This window comes from Syzygium oleosum, unplaced genomic scaffold, assembly GCF_021117445.2.
Source record: "Syzygium oleosum isolate NSW1041296 unplaced genomic scaffold, Sole_v2.1 Sole_v2.58, whole genome shotgun sequence".
Taxonomy (NCBI): Eukaryota; Viridiplantae; Streptophyta; class Magnoliopsida; order Myrtales; family Myrtaceae; genus Syzygium; species Syzygium oleosum.
In genome coordinates, this window is record NW_026607542.1 from 1,194,009 (window position 1) to 1,212,561 (window position 18,553).

Below are 18,553 nucleotides of genomic sequence, written 5' to 3' on the forward strand. Positions count from 1 at the left end.
TCACTTACAATTGTATTCATTTAGAAGGTATTAGTGCTTGGTAAATATTAAAACCAAAGTTGAGAGCCATAAGATCGTTCGAATGGGAGAACTTCACATTCCGAGGAAGTTCGGCTCCTTTTGGGTCTAATGCTTGATTTGTGATTTCCGAGTTTACTATTCATCTAATTGACATATAAATACCTTAATTTAGACGTTACTAGTGGTTGGGAAAGATTAAAACCAAAGTTGAGAGCCATATGATCATTCTAAGGAAGTTTGGCTCCTTTTGGGTCTAATGCTTGATCTCGTGGTTTCCGAACTTTCTAATCGCCTAATTCAGTCATCATTATCTTCATTTTGAAGCTATTAGTGCTTAGGAAGGATTGGAACCAAAGTTGAGAGCCATAGGATCATTCTAATGGGAGAACTTCCCATTGCAAGAAAGTTTGGCTCATTGTGGGTCTAATGCTTGATCTTGTGGTTTCGGAGCTTCCTAATCTTCTAATTCACCTATGATTGCCTTCATTGAGAAGCTATTGTTGCTTGAGAAACATTACAACCAAAGTTGAGAGCCGTAAGATCGCTCGAATGGGAGAACTTCACATTCCGAGGAAGTTCGGCTCCTTTTGGGTCTAATACTTGATTTGTCATTTCCGAGTTTGCTAATCATCTAATTCACATATAATTACCTTCATGTAGACGTTATTAGTGTTTGGGAAATATTAAAAACAAAGTCGAGAGCCATATGATCATTCTAAGGAAGTTTGGCTCCTTTTGGGTCTAATTCTTGATCTCGTGGTTTCCGAACTTTCTAATCGCCTAATTCAGTCCTCATTATCTTCATTTTGAAGCTATTAGTGCTTAGGAAGGATTGGAACCAAGGTTGAGAGCCATAGGATCATTCTAATGGGAGAACTTCCCATTGCAAGAAAGTTTGGCTCATTGTGGGTCTAATGCTTGATCTTGTGGTTTTGGAGCTTCCTAATATTCTAATTCGCCTATAATTGCCTTCATTGAGAAGCTATTGGTGCTTGAGAAACATTAAAACCAAAGTTGAGAGCCATAAGATCGTTCGAATGGGAGAACTTCACATTCCGAGGATGTTCGGGTTCTTTTGGGTCTAATACTTGATTTGTGATTTCCGAGTTTACTAATAATCTTATTCACATATAATTACCTTCATTTAGACGTTATTATTGGTTGGGAAATATTAAAACCAAAGTTGAGAGCCATAGTATTAATATAATGAGAGAAGAGAACTTCTCATTCCCAGGAAGTTTGGCTCCTTTTTGGTCTAATGCTTGATCTCGTGGTTTCCGAACTTTATATTCGCCTAATTCAGTCATCATTATCTTCATTTTGAAGCTATTAGTGCTTAGGAAGGATTGGAACTAAAGTTGAGAGCCATAGGATCATTCTAATGGGAGAACTTCCCATTGCAAGAAAGTTTGGCTCATTGTGGGTCTAATGCTTGATCTTGTGGTTTCGGAGCTTCCTAATCTTCTAATTCACCTATGATTGCCTTCATTGAGAAGCTATTATTGCTTGAGAAACATTACAACCAAAGTTGAGAGCCGTAAGATCGCTCGAATGGGAGAACTTCACATTCCGAGGAAGTTCGGCTCCTTTTGGGTCTAATAATTTATTTGTGATTTCCGAGTTTGCTAATCATCTAATTCACATATAATTACCTTCATGTAAACGTTATTAGTGGTTGGGAAATATTAAAAGCAAAGTTGAGAGTGATATGGTCATTCTAATGAAAGAAGACAACTTCCCATTCCAAGGAAGTTTAGCTCCCTTGGGTCTTAGGCTTGATCGTGTGGTTTTCGAGCTTCCTAATAATTTAATTCACTTGTAATTGTCTTCATGTCGAAGCTGTTAGTGCTTGAGAATGGTTGAATCACCGTTGAAAGCCATATGATCGTTCAAATGAGAGAACTTCCCATTTCAAGGAAGTTTGGCTCTTTATGGATGAAATGCTTGATCTTGGGGTAACTGAGCAACCTAGTAAGGAAATTCACTTGTAATTGTCCTCATTGAGAAAATATTAGTGCTTGCGAAAGAGTAGAACCAAATTGAGAGCCATAGGATCAACATAATGAGAGAAGAGAACTTCTCATTCTAAGGAAGTTTGGCTCCTTTTGGGTCTAGTGCTTGATCTTGCGGTTTCCAAACTTCATAGTTACCTAATTCACTCATCATTGTCTTCATTTTGAATCTATTAGTGCTTAGGACGGATTAGAACCAAAGTTGAGAGCCATAGGATCATTCAAATGAGAGAACATCCCATTGCAAGAAAGTTTGGCACATTTTTTGCCTAACGCTTGATCTTGTGGTTTCAAAGCTTCCCAGTCTTCTAATTCACTTACAGTTGTATTCATTTAGAAGCTATTAGTGCTTGGTAAATATTAAAACCAAAATTGAGAACCACAAGATCGTTCGAATGAGAGAACTTCCAATTCGAAGGAAGTTCGTCTCCCTTTGGGTCTAATGCTTGATTTGTGATTTCCGAGTTTACTATTCATCTAATTGACATATAAATACCTTCATTTAGACGTTACTAGTGGTTGGGCAAGATTAAAACCAATGTGGAGAGCCATATGATCATTCTAAGGAAGTTTGGCTCCTTTTGGATCTAATGCTTGATCTCGTGGTTTCCGAACTTTCTAATCGCCTAATTCAGTCATCATTATCTTTATTTTGAAGCTATTATTGCTTAGGAAGGATTGGAACCAAGGTTGAGAGCCATAGGATCATTCCAATGGGAGAACTTCCCATTGCAAGAAAGTTTGGCTCATTGTGGGTCTAATGCTTGATCTTGTGATTTCGGAGCTTCCTACTCTTCTAAATCACCTATAATTGCCTTCATTGAGAAGCTATTGGTGCTTGAGAAACATTACAACCAAAGTTGAGAGCCAAAAGATCGCTCCAATGGGAGAACTTCGCATTCCAAGGAAGTTCGGCTCCTTTTGGGTCTAATGCTTGATTTGTGATTTTCGAGTTTACTATTCATCTAATTGACATATAAATACCTTCATTTAGACGTTACTAGTGGTTGGGAAAGATTATAACCAAAGACGAGAGCCATATGATCATTCTAAGGAAGTTTGGCTCCTTTTGGGTCTAATGCTTGATCTCGTAGTTTCCGAACTTTCTAATCGCCTAATTCAGTCATCATTATCTTCATTTTGAAGCTATTAGTTCTTAGGAAGGATTGGAACCAAGGTTGAGAGCCATATGATCATTCTAATGGGAGAACTTCCCATTGCAAGAAAGTTTGGCTCATTGTGGGTCTAATGCTTGATCTTGTGGTTTCGGAGCTTCCTAATCTTCTAATTCACCTATGATTGCCTTCATTGAGAAGCTATTGTTGATTGAGAAAGATTACAACCAAAGTTGAGAGCCGTAAGATCGCTCGAATGGGAGAACTTCACATTCTGAGGAAGTTCGGCTCCTTTTGGGTCTAATACTTTATTTGTGATTTCCGAGTTTGCTAATCATCTAATTCACATATAATTACCTTCAAGTAGACGTTATTAGTGGTTGGGAAATATTAAAAGCAAAGTTGAGAGTGATATGATCATTCTAATTAAAGAAGACAACTTCCCATTCTAAGGAAGTTTAGCTCCCTTGGGTCTTAGGCTTGATCGTCTGGTTTTCGAGCTTCCTAATAATTTAATTCACTTATAATTGTCTTCATGTTGAAGCTGTTAGTGCTTGAGAATGGTTGAATCACCGTGGAGAGCCATATGATCGTTCAAATGAGAGAACTTCCCATTCCAAGGAAGTTTGGCTCTTTATGGATGAAATGCTTGATCGTGGGGTAACTGAGCAACCTAATCAAGAAATTCACTTGTAATTGTCCTCATTGAGAAAATATTAGTGCTTGCGAAAGAGTAGAACCAAATTTGAGAGCCATAGGATCAACATAATGAGAGAAGAGAACTTCTCATTCCAAGGAAGTTTGGCTCCTTTTGGGTCTAGTGCTTGATCTTGCGGTTTCCAAACTTCATAGTTACCTAATTCACTCATCATTGTCTTCATTTTGAATCTATTAGTGCTTAGGACGGATTAGAACAAAAGTTGAGAGCCATAGGATCATTCAAATGAGAGAACATCCTATTGCAAGAAAGTTTGGCACATTTTTTGTCTAACGCTTGATCTTGTGGTTTCGAAGCTTCCCAGTCTTCTAATTCACTTACAGTTGTATTCATTTAGAAGGTATTAGTGCTTGGTAAATATTAAAACCAAAGTTGAGAATCACAAGATCGTTCGAACGAGAGAACTTCCAATTCGAAGGAAGTTCGTCTCCCTTTGGGTCTAATGCTTGATTTGTGATTTCCGAGTTTACTATTCGTCTAATTGACATATAAATACCTTCATTTAGACGTTACTAGTGGTTGGGAAAGATTATAACCAAAGTCGAGAGCCATATGATCATTCTAAGGAAGTTTGGCTCCTTTTGGGTCTAATGCTTGATCTCGTGGTTTCCGAACTTTCTAATCGCCTAATTCAGTCATCATTATCTTCATTTTGAAGCTATTAGTGCTTAGGAAGGATTGGAACCAAAGTTGAGAGCCATAGGATCATTCTAATGGGAGAACTTCCCATTGCAAGAAAGTTTGACTCATTGTGGGTCTAATGCTTGATCTTGTGGTTTCGGAGCTTCCTAATCTTCTAATTCACCTATGATTGCCTTCATTGAGAAGCTATTGTTGCTTGAGAAACATTACAACCAAAGTTGAGAGCCGTAAGATCGCTCGAATGGGAGAACTTCACATTCCGAGGAAGTTCGGCTCCTTTTGGGTCTAATACTTGATTTGTCATTTCCGAGTTTGCTAATAATCTAATTCACATATAATTACCTTCATGTAGACGTTATTAGTGGTTGGGAAATATTAAAAACAAAGTTGAGAGCCATATGATCATTCTAAGGAAGTTTGGCTCATTTTGGGTCTAATGCTTGATCTCGTGGTTTCCGAACTTTCTAATCGCCTAATTCAGTCATCATTATCTTCATTTTGAAGCTATTAGTGCTTAGGAAGGATTGGAACCAAGGTTGAGAGCCATAGGATCATTCTAATGGGAGAACTTCCCATTGCAAGAAAGTTTGGCTCATTGTGGGTCTAATGCTTGATCTTGTGGTTTCGGAGCTTCCTAATCTTCTAATTCACCTGTGATTGCCTTCATTGAGAAGCTATTGTTGCTTGAGAAACATTACAACCAAAGTTGAGAGCCGTAAGATTGCTCGAATGGGAGAACTTCACATTCCGAGGATGTTCGTGTTCTTTTGGGTCTAATACTTGATTTGTGATTTCCGAGTTTACTAATAATCTTATTCACATATAATTACCTTCATTTAGACGTTATTAGTGGTTGGGAAATATTAAAACCAAAGTTGAGAGCCATAGGATTAATATAATGGGAGAAGAGAACTTCTCATTCCCAGGAAGTTTGGCTCTTTTTGGGTCTAGTGCTTGATCTTGCGGTTTCCAAACTTCCTAATTACCTAATTCACTCATCGTTGTCTTCATTTCGAATCTATTACTGCTTAGGATGGATTAGAACCAAAGTTGAGAGCCATAGGATCATTCAAATGAGAGAACTTCCCATTGCAAGAAAGTTTGGCACATTTTTGGTCAAACGCTTGATCTTGTGGTTTCAAAGCTTCCTAATCTTCTAATTCACTTACAGTTGTATTCATTTAGAAGCTATTAGTGCTTGGTAAATATTAAAACCAAAGTTGAGAACCACAAGATCGTTCGAATGAGAGAACTTCCAATTCGAAGGAAGTTCGTCTCCCTTTGGGTCTAATGCTTGATTTGTGATTTTCGAGTTTACTATTCATCTAATTGACATATAAATACCTTCATTTAGACGTTACTAGTGGTTGGGCAATATTAAAACCAATGTTGAGAGCCATATGATCATTCTAAGGAAGTTTGGCTTCTTTTGGGTCTAATGCTTGATCTCGTGGTTTCCGAACTTTCTAATCGCCTAATTCAGTCATCATTATCTTCATTTTGAAGCTATTAATGCTTAGGAAGGATTGGAACCAAAGTTGAGAGCCATAGGATCATTCTAGTGGGAGAACTTCCCATTGCAAGAAAGTTTGGCTCATTGTGGGTCTAATGCTTGATCTTGTGGTTTCGGAGCTTCCTAATCTTCTAATTCACCTATGATTGCCTTCATTGAGAAGCTATTGGTGCTTGAGAAACATTACAACCAAAGTTGAGAGCCATAAGATCGCTCCAATGGGAGAACTTCACATTCCAAGGAAGTTCGGCTCCTTTTGGGTCTAATACTTTATTTGTGATTTCCGAGTTTACTAATCATCTAATTCACATATAATTACCTTCATTTAGAAGTTATTAGTGGTTGGGAAATATGAAAACCAAAGTTGAGAGCCATATGATCATTCTAAGGAAGTTTGGCTCATTTTGGGTCCAATGCTTGATCTCGTGGTTTCCGAACTTTCTAATCACCTAATTCAGTCATCATTATCTTCATTTTGAAGCTATTAGTGCTTAGGAAGGATTGGAACCAAGGTTGAGAGCCATAGGATCATTCTAATGGGAGAACTTCCCATTGCAAGAAAGTTTGGATCATTGTGGGTCTAATGCTTGATCTTGTGGTTTCGGAGCTTCCTAATCTTCTAATTCACCTATAATTGCCTTCATTGAGAAGCTATTGGTGCTTAAGAAACATTAAAACCAAAGTTGAGAGCAATAAGATCGTTCGACTGGGAGAACTTCACATTCCGAGGATGTTCGGGTTCTTTTGGGTCTAATACTTGATTTGTGATTTCCGAATTTACTAATAATCTTATTAACATATAATTACCTTCATTTAGACGTTATTAGTGGTTGGGAAATATCAAAACCAAAGTTGAGAGCCATAGAATTAATATAATGAGAGAAGAGAACTTCTCATTCCCAGGAAGTTTGGCTCCTTTTGGGTCTAGTGCTTGATCTTGCGGTTTCCAAACTTCCTAATTACCTAATTCACTCATCGTTGTCTTCATTTTGAATCTATTAGTGCTTAGGATGGATTAGAACCAAAGTTGAGAGCCATAGGATCATTCAAATGAGAGAACTTCCCATTGCAAGAAAGTTTGGCACATTTTTGGTCTAACGCTTGATCTTGTGGTTTCGAAGCTTCCTAATCTTCTAATTCACTTACAATTGTATTCATTTAGAAGCTATTAGTGCTTGGTAAATATTAAAACCAAAGTTGAGAACCACAAGATCGTTCGAATGAGAGAACTTCCAATTCGAAGGAAGTTCGTCTCCCTTTGGGTCTAATGCTTGATTTGTGATTTTCGAGTTTACTATTCATCTAATTGACATATAAATACCTTCATTTAGACGTTACTAGTGGTTGGGCAATATTAAAACCAATGTTGAGAGCCATATGATCATTCTAAGGAAGTTTGGCTTCTTTTGGGTCTAATGCTTGATCTCGTGGTTTCCGAACTTTCTAATCGCCTAATTCAGTCATCATTATCTTCATTTTGAAGCTATTAATGCTTAGGAAGGATTGGAACCAAAGTTGAGAGCCATAGGATCATTCTAGTGGGAGAACTTCCCATTGCAAGAAAGTTTGGCTCATTGTGGGTCTAATGCTTGATCTTGTGGTTTCGGAGCTTCCTAATCTTCTAATTCACCTATGATTGCCTTCATTGAGAAGCTATTGGTGCTTGAGAAACATTACAACCAAAGTTGAGAGCCATAAGATCGCTCCAATGGGAGAACTTCACATTCCAAGGAAGTTCGGCTCCTTTTGGGTCTAATACTTTATTTGTGATTTCCGAGTTTACTAATCATCTAATTCACATATAATTACCTTCATTTAGAAGTTATTACTGGTTGGGAAATATGAAAACCAAAGTTGAGAGCCATATGATCGTTCTAAGGAAGTTTGGCTCATTTTGGGTCCAATGCTTGATCTCGTGGTTTCCGAACTTTCTAATCGCCTAATTCAGTCATCATTATCTTCATTTTGAAGCTATTAGTGCTTAGGAAGGATTGGAACCAAGGTTGAGACCATAGGATCATTCTAATGGGAGAACTTCCCATTGCAAGAAAGTTTGGATCATTGTGGGTGTAATGCTTGATCTTGTGGTTTCGGAGCTTCCTAATCTTCTAATTCACCTCTAATTGCCTTCATTGAGAAGCTATTGGTGCTTAAGAAACATTAAAACCAAAGTTGAGAGCAATAAGATCGTTCGACTGGGAGAACTTCACATTCCGAGGATGTTCGGGTTCTTTTGGGTCTAATACTTGATTTGTGATTTCCGAATTTACTAATAATCATATTAACATATAATTACCTTCATTTAGACGTTATTAGTGGTTGGGAAATATGAAAACCAAAGTTGAGAGCCATAGAATTAATATAATGAGAGAAGAGAACTTCTCATTCCCAGGAAGTTTGGCTCCTTTTGGGTCTAGTGCTTGATCTTGCGGTTTCCAAACTTCCTAATTACCTAATTCACTCATCGTTGTCTTCATTTTGATTCTATTAGAGCTTAGGATGGATTAGAACCAAAGTTGAGAGCCATAGGATCATTCAAATGAGAGAACTTCCCATTGCAAGAAAGTTTGGCACATTTTTGGTCTAACGCTTGATCTTGTGGTTTCGAAGATTCCTAATCTTCTAATTCACTTACAGTTGTATTCATTTAGAAGCTATTAGTGCTTGGTAAATATTAAAACCAAAGTTGAGAACCACAAGATCGTTCGAATGAGAGAACTTCCAATTCGAAGGAAGTTCGTCTCCCTTTGGGTCTAATGCTTGATTTGTGATTTTCGAGTTTACTATTCATCTAATTGACATATAAATACCTTCATTTAGACGTTACTAGTGGTTGGGCAATATTAAAACCAATGTTGAGAGCCATATGATCATTCTAAGGAAGTTTGGCTTCTTTTGGGTCTAATGCTTGATCTCGTGGTTTCCGAACTTTCTAATCGCCTAATTCGGTCATCATTATCTTCATTTTGAAGCTATTAATGCTTAGGAAGGATTGGAACCAAAGTTGAGAGCCAATAGGATCATTCTAGTGGGAGAACTTCCCATTGCAAGAAAGTTTGGCTCATTGTGGGTCTAATGCTTGATCTTGTGGTTTCGGAGCTTCCTAATCTTCTAATTCACCTATGATTGCCTTCATTGAGAAGCTATTGGTGCTTGAGAAACATTACAACCAAAGTTGAGAGCCATAAGATCGCTCCAATGGGAGAACTTCACATTCCAAGGAAGTTCGGCTCCTTTTGGGTCTAATACTTTATTTGTGATTTCCGAGTTTACTAATCATCTAATTCACATATAATTACCTTCATTTAGAAGTTATTACTGGTTGGGAAATATGAAAACCAAAGTTGAGAGCCATATGATCGTTCTAAGGAAGTTTGGCTCATTTTGGGTCCAATGCTTGATCTCGTGGTTTCCGAACTTTCTAATCGCCTAATTCAGTCATCATTATCTTCATTTTGAAGCTATTAGTGCTTAGGAAGGATTGGAACCAAGGTTGAGACCATAGGATCATTCTAATGGGAGAACTTCCCATTGCAAGAAAGTTTGGATCATTGTGGGTGTAATGCTTGATCTTGTGGTTTCGGAGCTTCCTAATCTTCTAATTCACCTCTAATTGCCTTCATTGAGAAGCTATTGGTGCTTAAGAAACATTAAAACCAAAGTTGAGAGCAATAAGATCGTTCGACTGGGAGAACTTCACATTCCGAGGATGTTCGGGTTCTTTTGGGTCTAATACTTGATTTGTGATTTCCGAATTTACTAATAATCATATTAACATATAATTACCTTCATTTAGACGTTATTAGTGGTTGGGAAATATGAAAACCAAAGTTGAGAGCCATAGAATTAATATAATGAGAGAAGAGAACTTCTCATTCCCAGGAAGTTTGGCTCCTTTTGGGTCTAGTGCTTGATCTTGCGGTTTCCAAACTTCCTAATTACCTAATTCACTCATCGTTGTCTTCATTTTGAATCTATTAGAGCTTAGGATGGATTAGAACCAAAGTTGAGAGCCATAGGATCATTCAAATGAGAGAACTTCCCATTGTAAGAAAGTTTGGCACATTTTTGGTCTAACGCTTGATATTGTGGTTTCGAAGATTCCGAATCTTCTAATTCACTTACGGTTGTATTCATTTAGAAGCTATTAGTGCTTGGTAAATATTAAAACCAAAGTTGAGAGCCACAAGATCGTTCGAATGAGAGAACTTCCAATTCGAAGGAAGTTCGTCTCCCTTTGGGTCTAATGCTTGATTTGTGATTTTCGAGTTTACTATTCATCTAATTGACATATAAATACCTTCATTTAGACGTTACTAGTGGTTGGGCAATATTAAAACCAATGTTGAGAGCCATATGATCATTCTAAGGAAGTTTGGCTTCTTTTGGGTCTAATGCTTGATCTCGTGGTTTCCGAACTTTCTAATCGCCTAATTCAGTCATCATTATCTTCATTTTGAAGCTATTAATGCTTAGGAAGGATTGGAACCAAAGTTGAGAGCCATAGGATCATTCTAGTGGGAGAACTTCCCATTGCAAGAAAGTTTGGCTCATTGTGGGTCTAATGCTTGATCTTGTGGTTTCGGAGCTTCCTAATCTTCTAATTCACCTATGATTGCCTTCATTGAGAAGCTATTGGTGCTTGAGAAACATTACAACCAAAGTTGAGAGCCATAAGATCGCTCCAATGGGAGAACTTCACATTCCAAGGAAGTTCGGCTCCTTTTGGGTCTAATACTTTATTTGTGATTTCCGAGTTTACTAATCATCTAATTCACATATAATTACCTTCATGTAGACGTTATTAGTGGTTGGGAAATATTAAAAACAAAGTTGAGAGCCATATGATCGTTCTAAGGAAGTTTGTGTCATTTTGGGTCTAATGCTTGATCTCGTGGTTTCCGAACTTTCTAATCGCCTAATTCAGTCGTCATTATCTTCATTTTGAAGCTATTAGTGCTTAGGAAGGATTGGAACCAAGGTTGAAAGCCATAGAATCATTCTAATGGGAGAACTTCCCATTGCAAGAAAGTTTGGCTCATTGTGGGTCTAATGCTTGATCTTGTGGTTTCGGAGCTTCCTAATCTTCTAATTCACCTATGATTGCCTTCATTGAGAAGCTATTGTTACTTGAGAAACATTACAACCAAAGTTGAGAGCCGTAAGATCGCTCGAATGGGAGAACTTCACATTCCGAGGAAGTTCGGCTCCTTTTGGGTCTAATACTTGATTTGTGATTTCCGAGTTTGCTAATAATCTAATTCACATATAATTACCTTCATGTAGACGTTATTAGTGGTTGGGAAATATTAAAAACAAAGTTGAGAGCCATATGATCATTCTAAGGAAGTTTGTCTCATTTTGGGTCTAATGCTTGATCTCGTGGTTTCCGAACTTTCTAATCGCCTAATTCAGTCGTCATTATCTTCATTTTGAAGCTATTAGTGCTTAGGAAGGATTGGAACCAAGGTTGAGAGCCATAGAATCATTCTAATGGGAGAACTTCCCATTGCAAGAAAGTTTGGCTCATTGTGGGTCTAATGCTTGATCTTGTGGTTTCGGAGCTTCCTAATCTTCTAATTCACCTGTGATTGCCTTCATTGAGAAGCTATTGGTGCTTAAGAAACATTAAAACCAAAGTTGAGAGCAATAAGATCGTTCGACTGGGAGAACTTCACATTCCGAGGATGTTCGGGTTCTTTTGGGTCTAATACTTGATTTGTGATTTCCGAATTTACTAATAATCTTATTAACATATAATTACCTTCATTTAGACGTTATTAGTGGTTGGGAAATATCAAAACCAAAGTTGAGAGCCATAGAATTAATATAAAGAGAGAAGAGAACTTCTCATTCCCAGGAAGTTTGGCTCCTTTTGGGTCTAGTGCTTGATCTTGCGGTTTCCAAACTTCCTAATTACCTAATTCACTCATCGTTGTCTTCATTTTGAATCTATTAGAGCTTAGGATGGATTAGAACCAAAGTTGAGAGCCATAGGATCATTCAAATGAGAGAACTTCCCATTGCAAGAAAGTTTGGCACATTTTTGGTCTAACGCTTGATATTGTGGTTTCGAAGATTCCGAATCTTCTAATTCACTTACGGTTGTATTCATTTAGAAGCTATTAGTGCTTGGTAAATATTAAAACCAAAGTTGAGAGCCACAAGATCGTTCGAATGAGAGAACTTCCAATTCGAAGGGAGTTCGTCTCCCTTTGGGTCTAATGCTTGATTTGTGATTTTCGAGTTTACTATTCATCTAATTGACATATAAATACCTTCATTTAGACGTTACTAGTGGTTGGGCAATATTAAAACCAATGTTGAGAGCCATATGATCATTCTAAGGAAGTTTGGCTCCTTTTGGGTCTAATGCTTGATCTCGTGGTTTCCGAACTTTCTAATCGCCTAATTCAGTCATCATTATCTTCATTTTGAAGCTATTAATGCTTAGGAAGGATTGGAACCAAAGTTGAGAGCCATAGGATCATTCTAGTGGGAGAACTTCCCATTGCAAGAAAGTTTGGCTCATTGTGGGTCTAATGCTTGATCTTGTGGTTTCTGAGCTTCCTAATCTTCTAATTCACCTATGATTGCCTTCATTGAGAAGCTATTGGTGCTTGAGAAACATTACAACCAAAGTTGAGAGCCATAAGATCGCTCCAATGGGAGAACTTCACATTCCAAGGAAGTTCGGCTCCTTTTGGGTCTAATACTTTATTTGTGATTTCCGAGTTTACTAATCATCTAATTCACATATAATTACCTTCATTTAGAAGTTATTACTGGTTGGGAAATATGAAAACCAAAGTTGAGAGCCATATGATCGTTCTAAGGAAGTTTGGCTCATTTTGGGTCCAATGCTTGATCTCGTGGTTTCCGAACTTTCTAATCGCCTAATTCAGTCATCATTATCTTCATTTTGAAGCTATTAGTGCTTAGGAAGGATTGGAACCAAGGTTGAGACCATAGGATCATTCTAATGGGAGAACTTCCCATTGCAAGAAAGTTTGGATCATTGTGGGTGTAATGCTTGATCTTGTGGTTTCGGAGCTTCCTAATCTTCTAATTCACCTCTAATTGCCTTCATTGAGAAGCTATTGGTGCTTAAGAAACATTAAAACCAAAGTTGAGAGCCAATAAGATCGTTCGACTGGGAGAACTTCACATTCCGAGGATGTTCGGGTTCTTTTGGGTCTAATACTTGATTTGTGATTTCCGAATTTACTAATAATCATATTAACATATAATTACCTTCATTTAGACGTTATTAGTGGTTGGGAAATATGAAAACCAAAGTTGAGAGCCATAGAATTAATATAATGAGAGAAGAGAACTTCTCATTCCCAGGAAGTTTGGCTCCTTTTGGGTCTAGTGCTTGATCTTGCGGTTTCCAAACTTCCTAATTACCTAATTCACTCATCGTTGTCTTCATTTTGAATCTATTAGAGCTTAGGATGGATTAGAACCAAAGTTGAGAGCCATAGGATCATTCAAATGAGAGAACTTCCCATTGCAAGAAAGTTTGGCACATTTTTGGTCTAACGCTTGATCTTGTGGTTTCGAAGATTCCTAATCTTCTAATTCACTTACAGTTGTATTCATTTAGAAGCTATTAGTGCTTGGTAAATATTAAAACCAAAGTTGAGAACCACAAGATCGTTCGAATGAGAGAACTTCCAATTCGAAGGAAGTTCGTCTCCCTTTGGGTCTAATGCTTGATTTGTGATTTTCGAGTTTACTATTCATCTAATTGACATATAAATACCTTCATTTAGACGTTACTAGTGGTTGGGCAATATTAAAACCAATGTTGAGAGCCATATGATCATTCTAAGGAAGTTTGGCTTCTTTTGGGTCTAATGCTTGATCTCGTGGTTTCCGAACTTTCTAATCGCCTAATTCAGTCATCATTATCTTCATTTTGAAGCTATTAATGCTTAGGAAGGATTGGAACCAAAGTTGAGAGCCATAGGATCATTCTAATGGGAGAACTTCCCATTGCAAGAAAGTTTGGCTCATTGTGGGTCTAATGCTTGATCTTGTGGTTTCTGAGCTTCCTAATCTTCTAATTCACCTATGATTGCCTTCATTGAGAAGCTATTGGTGCTTGAGAAACATTACAACCAAAGTTGAGAGCCATAAGATCGCTCCAATGGGAGAACTTCACATTCCAAGGAAGTTCGGCTCCTTTTGGGTCTAATACTTTATTTGTGATTTCCGAGTTTACTAATCATCTAATTCACATATAATTACCTTCATGTAGACGTTATTAGTGGTTGGGAAATATTAAAAACAAAGTTGAGAGCCATATGATCGTTCTAAGGAAGTTTGTGTCATTTTGGGTCTAATGCTTGATCTCGTGGTTTCCGAACTTTCTAATCGCCTAATTCAGTCGTCATTATCTTCATTTTGAAGCTATTAGTGCTTAGGAAGGATTGGAACCAAGGTTGAAAGCCATAGAATCATTCTAATGGGAGAACTTCCCATTGCAAGAAAGTTTGGCTCATTGTGGGTCTAATGCTTGATCTTGTGGTTTCGGAGCTTCCTAATCTTCTAATTCACCTATGATTGCCTTCATTGAGAAGCTATTGTTGCTTGAGAAACATTACAACCAAAGTTGAGAGCCGTAAGATCGCTCCAATGGGAGAACTTCACATTCCGAGGAAGTTCGGCTCCTTTTGGGTCTAATACTTGATTTGTGATTTCCGAGTTTGCTAATAATCTAATTCACATATAATTACCTTCATGTAGACGTTATTAGTGGTTGGGAAATATTAAAAACAAAGTTGAGAGCCATATGATCATTCTAAGGAAGTTTGTCTCATTTTGGGTCTAATGCTTGATCTCGTGGTTTCCGAACTTTCTAATCGCCTAATTCAGTCGTCATTATCTTCATTTTGAAGCTATTAGTGCTTAGGAAGGATTGGAACCAAGGTTGAGAGCCATAGAATCATTCTAATGGGAGAACTTCCCATTGCAAGAAAGTTTGGCTCATTGTGGGTCTAATGCTTGATCTTGTGGTTTCGGAGCTTCCTAATCTTCTAATTCACCTGTGATTGCCTTCATTGAGAAGCTATTGGTGCTTAAGAAACATTAAAACCAAAGTTGAGAGCAATAAGATCGTTCGACTGGGAGAACTTCACATTCCGAGGATGTTCGGGTTCTTTTGGGTCTAATACTTGATTTGTGATTTCCGAATTTACTAATAATCTTATTAACATATAATTACCTTCATTTAGACGTTATTAGTGGTTGGGAAATATCAAAACCAAAGTTGTCAGGAAGTTTGGCTCCTTTTGGGTCTAGTGCTTGATCTTGCGGTTTCCAAACTTCCTAATTACCTAATTCACTCATCGTTGTCTTCATTTTGAATCTATTAGAGCTTAGGATGGATTAGAACCAAAGTTGAGAGCCATAGGATCATTCAAATGAGAGAACTTCCCATTGCAAGAAAGTTTGGCACATTTTTGGTCTAACGCTTGATCTTGTGGTTTCGAAGATTCCTAATCTTCTAATTCACTTACAGTTGTATTCATTTAGAAGCTATTAGTGCTTGGTAAATATTAAAACCAAAGTTGAGAACCACAAGATCGTTCGAATGAGAGAACTTCCAATTCGAAGGAAGTTCGTCTCCCTTTGGGTCTAATGCTTGATTTGTGATTTTCGAGTTTACTATTCATCTAATTGACATATAAATACCTTCATTTAGACGTTACTAGTGGTTGGGCAATATTAAAACCAATGTTGAGAGCCATATGATCATTCTAAGGAAGTTTGGCTTCTTTTGGGTCTAATGCTTGATCTCGTGGTTTCCGAACTTTCTAATCGCCTAATTCAGTCATCATTATCTTCATTTTGAAGCTATTAATGCTTAGGAAGGATTGGAACCAAAGTTGAGAGCCATAGGATCATTCTAGTGGGAGAACTTCCCATTGCAAGAAAGTTTGGCTCATTGTGGGTCTAATGCTTGATCTTGTGGTTTCGGAGCTTCCTAATCTTCTAATTCACCTATGATTGCCTTCATTGAGAAGCTATTGGTGCTTGAGAAACATTACAACCAAAGTTGAGAGCCATAAGATCGCTCGAATGGGAGAACTTCACATTCCAACGAAGTTGGGCTCCTTTTGGGTCTATTACTTGATTTGTGATTTTCGAGTTTACTAATCATCTAATTCACATATAATTACCTTCATGTAGACGTTATTAGTGGTTGGGAAATATTAAAAACAAAGTTGAGAGCCATATGATCGTTCTAAGGAAGTTTGTGTCATTTTGGGTCTAATGCTTGATCTCGTGGTTTCCGAACTTTCTAATCGCCTAATTCAGTCGTCATTATCTTCATTTTGAAGCTATTAGTGCTTAGGAAGGATTGGAACCAAGGTTGAAAGCCATAGAATCATTCTAATGGGAGAACTTCCCATTGCAAGAAAGTTTGGCTCATTGTGGGTCTAATGCTTGATCTTGTGGTTTCGGAGCTTCCTAATCTTCTAATTCACCTATGATTGCCTTCATTGAGAAGCTATTGTTACTTGAGAAACATTACAACCAAAGTTGAGAGCCGTAAGATCGCTCGAATGGGAGAACTTCACATTCCGAGGAAGTTCGGCTCCTTTTGGGTCTAATACTTGATTTGTGATTTCCGAGTTTGCTAATAATCTAATTCACATATAATTACCTTCATGTAGACGTTATTAGTGGTTGGGAAATATTAAAAACAAAGTTGAGAGCCATATGATCATTCTAAGGAAGTTTGTCTCATTTTGGGTCTAATGCTTGATCTCGTGGTTTCCGAACTTTCTAATCGCCTAATTCAGTCGTCATTATCTTCATTTTGAAGCTATTAGTGCTTAGGAAGGATTGGAACCAAGGTTGAGAGCCATAGAATCATTCTAATGGGAGAACTTCCCATTGCAAGAAAGTTTGGCTCATTGTGGGTCTAATGCTTGATCTTGTGGTTTCGGAGCTTCCTAATCTTCTAATTCACCTGTGATTGCCTTCATTGAGAAGCTATTGGTGCTTAAGAAACATTAAAACCAAAGTTGAGAGCAATAAGATCGTTCGACTGGGAGAACTTCACATTCCGAGGATGTTCGGGTTCTTTTGGGTCTAATACTTGATTTGTGATTTCCGAATTTACTAATAATCTTATTAACATATAATTACCTTCATTTAGACGTTATTAGTGGTTGGGAAATATCAAAACCAAAGTTGAGAGCCATAGAATTAATATAAAGAGAGAAGAGAACTTCTCATTCCCAGGAAGTTTGGCTCCTTTTGGGTCTAGTGCTTGATCTTGCGGTTTCCAAACTTCCTAATTACCTAATTCACTCATCGTTGTCTTCATTTTGAATCTATTAGAGCTTAGGATGGATTAGAACCAAAGTTGAGAGCCATAGGATCATTCAAATGAGAGAACTTCCCATTGCAAGAAAGTTTGGCACATTTTTGGTCTAACGCTTGATCTTGTGGTTTCGAAGATTCCTAATCTTCTAATTCACTTACAGTTGTATTCATTTAGAAGCTATTAGTGCTTGGTAAATATTAAAACCAAAGTTGAGAACCACAAGATCGTTCGAATGAGAGAACTTCCAATTCGAAGGAAGTTCGTCTCCCTTTGGGTCTAATGCTTGATTTGTGATTTTCGAGTTTACTATTCATCTAATTGACATATAAATACCTTCATTTAGACGTTACTAGTGGTTGGGCAATATTAAAACCAATGTTGAGAGCCATATGATCATTCTAAGGAAGTTTGGCTTCTTTTGGGTCTAATGCTTGATCTCGTGGTTTCCGAACTTTCTAATCGCCTAATTCAGTCATCATTATCTTCATTTTGAAGCTATTAATGCTTAGGAAGGATTGGAACCAAAGTTGAGAGCCATAGGATCATTCTAGTGGGAGAACTTCCCATTGCAAGAAAGTTTGGCTCATTGTGGGTCTAATGCTTGATCTTGTGGTTTCGGAGCTTCCTAATCTTCTAATTCACCTATGATTGCCTTCATTGAGAAGCTATTGGTGCTTGAGAAACATTACAACCAAAGTTGAGAGCCATAAGATCGGCTCCAATGGGAGAACTTCACATTCCAAGGAAGTTCGGCTCCTTTTGGGTCTAATACTTTATTTGTGATTTCCGAGTTTACTAATCATCTAATTCACATATAATTACCTTCATTTAGAAGTTATTACTGGTTGGGAAATATGAAAACCAAAGTTGAGAGCCATATGATCGTTCTAAGGAAGTTTGGCTCATTTTGGGTCCAATGCTTGATCTCGTGGTTTCCGAACTTTCTAATCGCCTAATTCAGTCATCATTATCTTCATTTTGAAGCTATTAGTGCTTAGGAAGGATTGGAACCAAGGTTGAGACCATAGGATCATTCTAATGGGAGAACTTCCCATTGCAAGAAAGTTTGGATCATTGTGGGTGTAATGCTTGATCTTGTGGTTTCGGAGCTTCCTAATCTTCTAATTCACCTCTAATTGCCTTCATTGAGAAGCTATTGGTGCTTAAGAAACATTAAAACCAAAG